This window comes from Neltuma alba, unplaced genomic scaffold (genome assembly GCF_004799145.2).
Source record: "Neltuma alba isolate B1F8T4 unplaced genomic scaffold, ASM479914v2 tig00012386_pilon, whole genome shotgun sequence".
Taxonomy (NCBI): Eukaryota; Viridiplantae; Streptophyta; class Magnoliopsida; order Fabales; family Fabaceae; genus Neltuma; species Neltuma alba.
In genome coordinates, this window is record NW_021636883.1 from 1,035 (window position 1) to 5,567 (window position 4,533).

Consider the following 4,533-nt stretch of genomic DNA (forward strand, 5'->3'; position numbering starts at 1 on the left):
CTTTCACACTTGAAGGCTTCGCGGCAGAGAGAGGGGACAGTGATAACGTGGCTGGAGATAACTAACCAACGTCTCAAGCAGGCATAAGGCAACCGCGGAGAGCCAAGTCATGGATCACTTACTTGTGCCCCAATCCAACGCACGCTGCTTCAAAATTTTCCCCATAATTTCTCTGTAAATTTCTTCCCCCATTTCCTCCCTTCTCATGAAATCTTCGTTAATACAACTCTATAAATTTACCTCTGCTTCACCAACAAGCTTCACAACACCAATATTCCTCTCCATCTATCTATCTATCTATCATCTACCTCTTAATTCTCTCAGTTTTTCTGCCTAACAGGCTAGCTAGCTTGTTTCTTTACCCCCATCCTAAGGCTCCCAAACATTATCCTTATATATGAATTCTAAAAGCATAAACCCCCAGAAGGTTTTCAGGCCACCACCAATAACTCAGACTCAGGCGGCGGCCTCTACTAATCCTTCCAAAAATGTCAATGGCACTAAAATGCCAACCACGCAGAAGAGTTTTTCCAAAGCAAATACGCCCCATCCTCCTCACTCTCAGACTCCTTTAAGAAAGCCCACCCCAATCCCCACCACAGCCAAGGTCTTTACCAAGAGACCATGATCCCTACACTTCTCCATCAGGTTCATTATTCTTTCTTTCTTTTGTTTTAAAATACCGGTTATAATTATAAAAACTAGTTTATAATGTAAATTACGCTACAAACTAGTCTTTATAATTAGGATATCCTTTTTCATTAGGAAAACATGGGTTCAATGTTAATTACTCCTCCATATCAGTTCTGATGATGAGGTTCGTCTTTAAGTATGCCATGATACCTGCCTACCTACCTTATCTTATGCGTACGTGGAAAAAGTTTTCGCATATTGGCTATATTTTTTTTCCTATTGAAGAATTTTTTAGTACCTGAGAACTGGGGCACGTACTACTTTTCTTTATCTCTCGTCCATTTTTTCAAAAAATACTTTAATCTTAATTTCTCCAAATCCATCCATACGACAAAGTATGACCAACTCCTTAATATAATTAGCCTTTTGGCTTGTATATACATATTATGCGTAACCGTCTTCATTATTCCTTCTTTCAATACTCTGCCGTTTACTAATTTCATTTCGATTTTTCATTTTCATGCAGATTGTGGAAAAGTGCCAGTGATATTGAAGCGAGAAGGCTTGTGTTATAGAAGAATTCACACACACACACACACGCAGAGCAATTATATGTATTATAGCAGAGAGATGAAGCAGTAATATATGTAATTTGGCGTCTAGATTTGATTTAATTTGTTGTCCTTTAATCTGTTTGCTTCCATAAATATAATGATAATTAGACCATGGATTCAATCTTCCCGAATATTCTCACTCACCAAACAGTAGCAATAGCAATATAATGTTTAAATCCGTCCAATCATAAATAATTATTTTTACATTTTGGTGGAGTGAAAAATTTTCTTATGCATATTTTTAATACCAATATAAAAATATATCTGTATACTACCTCCGGTCTCACATGACTCACTAATCACTTTGTAGTTCCACATAACATACGAAAGGGAGTGGGGGCCCACCCTAGTTGACCTTCCAAATTTAGTTGAAGGAGGCATAAGGTATCCAACGACGCAAAGTCCCCAATCTCTCTCTCTTTCTCTCTCTATATAGCAGTATATAAATATTGATAAGAAATATTATTAAGTTAAAAAAATCACTTAACTTTACAAACTTTTTTTGGGGAAAATGCTATTTGCAAACTTTGAATAGTATGTCTTGTTTTTATAATCTCATGTAATGCACAGGAAAACCATATCTAGTCCTATCAATTTTTAAAGAAAAACCAATATTAAATATTTTAAATATTACTGAATAGAAGTATGTGAATGAAGGGTAATTTATTGAGTTAAAAATACGTCAAATAGGGGCTAAAACTATAAAATAGGGATTTATTTGATAATTTTTTTCAATTCCAGATGCCAAATGAAATAATTTAGGTCTCTAGTAATTAATATTTGACCATGCCAGGCTAAGCTTACCTTAATTGTGAAGTTTTTGACTTCCCAAAACAAAAGGAAATATTGACAAATTAAGGAAGCTTCGGTTGACTTTGTATAAAAACCTAAATCCTGCTATTAATGCTTAAAAAAAATTGTGAATCAGTCAGTGCCTTCGAATCGGTAGAGATTAAATCATATACGACGTTTTTTTAAAATTAAATGGCTACCAAATCATATAACAATTAATAACTTTCCCAGTAACTATCTCAATAATGCACACACGAGTATGATATACTACTATACACATATATAATTATTTTCGGTTGATCTTTTTAAAAAAAAAAACCATAAATTTCACCTGTAAACTCAATGAAATTTCATGCGCCCCATAAGTAAAACAATTAACTGTTTACTATCTAGATAATCAATACATGTCATACATTTCGGACATTCTTGGCTATATATGCGAATATGTTTATCATAATAGGATTTATTTATTTGATGCATATATTTGTCAGTTTATTGACATTCGTTTAATTTAAATTTAATTAATTTGTTCTTAACCCAAAAAAAATAATTAATTTGTTCGTTTGACTGTAGGTCTGATTGATTTGATGGATGTCGCTGCAATTTTGAAAAACAATCTCCTTTTTGTTGTACTATATTATATACATGTATTTTATTAAACCATAATAATACTTTACAATCAATAATTAATTATGTTGAACTATATTGAGCATTAAGCTCGACGCAGATCAAATGTTGTGGCAAAAAAACAATTTTCTTTTACAAACAATTAACTGTTTACTATCTAGTGATTTTATTATATAATTATTATACAATTAACTAAATAATCATCCATTTTTTCAACTATTCTCCAAGATTAAATTCATCTTTGATTTTTTTTTTAACCCTTCTCAGACATTGAGAAAAAGCGTAAATTAATCAAGTTATATGAGGGACTCTATTACACACACACATTTATGATTGGCATAACACTCAGCATGCATATCATGATCACGACAGAATTTTCCTGTTTATGCTTCTATCATAAAACATACTCTTTCGACCCTAAATATAAAATTAATTTTATAATATAAATTATATTATAAAATGTGTTTTATATTTAGCACTAGAAGAAGTATAATAGTATATATGTTTATCTTTTACATACAGACTATTGAATATCAGAAAAATAAATAAAAACGTATTAATGGATGTGAAAATTCCAACACAGAGGCTGTGAATATGAAAATGAGATGTACAATATTTTTTGGCAGTACATAAAAGAATAGGAAAGAGACAGGCCAATGCTTTGAGAATTTCCGGCAAGCTGTGACGTAATCACCCAAAAATTAAAAAACCATTAATATTTTATTTTGTGCGTTTCCAATCCATTTGTGTTCACACTCCAAGTGCACGAGTTGTCACAAGTAATAAAGTGATGAGAAAAGTATCATTCTCACGAGGATTTGGTTTCAAAACCCGATGAAATATTAATTATTATACTTTCGCTTAATTTGAGTGATAGAAATATATCAACAATGAAGATAACTACTTTTAAAAATAAAAAATTAATAAAAACAAATGATTCTTGGACTTCAAGGATAAATTGGGATCTAGGATTATTATCCCCGATGTATCTAGTAATATTCAATTTCACCTCTTCTCAGAAAAGCTTTTAATGAAAATATGTGTTAGTTTAGGATTCAAAATGTACTAGTAAAAGCTTTCTCAAATTAAGAATAAGTGTTTAATTCTATTAACTGCTCAATCTCTTGTTAAAATTAATAAAACCCATTTTTAAGCTATAATCCTAAGGTGACTATGCAAGGTTGGCAAGTATATCTCAATCTTACCAACAAAACCATCCATTCAACAAGTAAACTTTAAGTTCTTACACAATTTTACCCAAGTTCTATACTTAAACTAGCTCTCTCAAGCATCACCCAAGTGAACAGAGCATGACAATGGTGATCAAGCACTTAGAAGCATTAAGCAAGGGGTAAAATGAATACATATATTTCATTAATCACAAATAAGAGGAGGAATCAAGAGTTAATTCATACAAGAGTTCAAAATAATCCTAGAATCAAAGCTTTAGCCACCCATATTCAAAACTTCGATGAGAAAAAACATATACATATATTCAACACAAACATTGAGCAAGAGGAAGGAAAATGAGAATAGAGAAGAAGAACCAAGATGTAAAGCCAAAATCTCTTCCAATATTCAAATCCCAACTCAATCTCCACCAAAATCCTTGCCCTAGCACACCAAAGATGCTCCTAAGATAGCCCCAACAGTCCAGAATGCCCTAAAACCATCGCGTTTCTCCTCCATTTAACCCTAACAGTGCATCAGTAATTGAAACGCATAGTAGCAGATTTTCTTCATTCGCTGTGGATTGGTTGTGGCAAATCAACGGCTAATAGCCACAAATTTCACCCCTCTCGGGCTGCACTTTCCTTGTGTTTGCTGTAGCATTGGCTGTGGCGAACCAACAGTGAGTGTACTAAAA

At 32.6% G+C, this 4,533-nt stretch overlaps 1 long non-coding RNA gene across 1 annotated transcript; it reads left to right on the forward strand.

The window, feature by feature from the left end:
- Positions 1–601: 601 nt before the first annotated feature.
- On the forward strand, positions 602–1,359 carry LOC114726549 (uncharacterized). Its single transcript, XR_003738515.1, has 2 exons — positions 602–648; positions 1,160–1,359. It is a non-coding gene; the product is annotated as an uncharacterized LOC114726549 (long non-coding RNA).
- Positions 1,360–4,533: the final 3,174 nt, after the last annotated feature.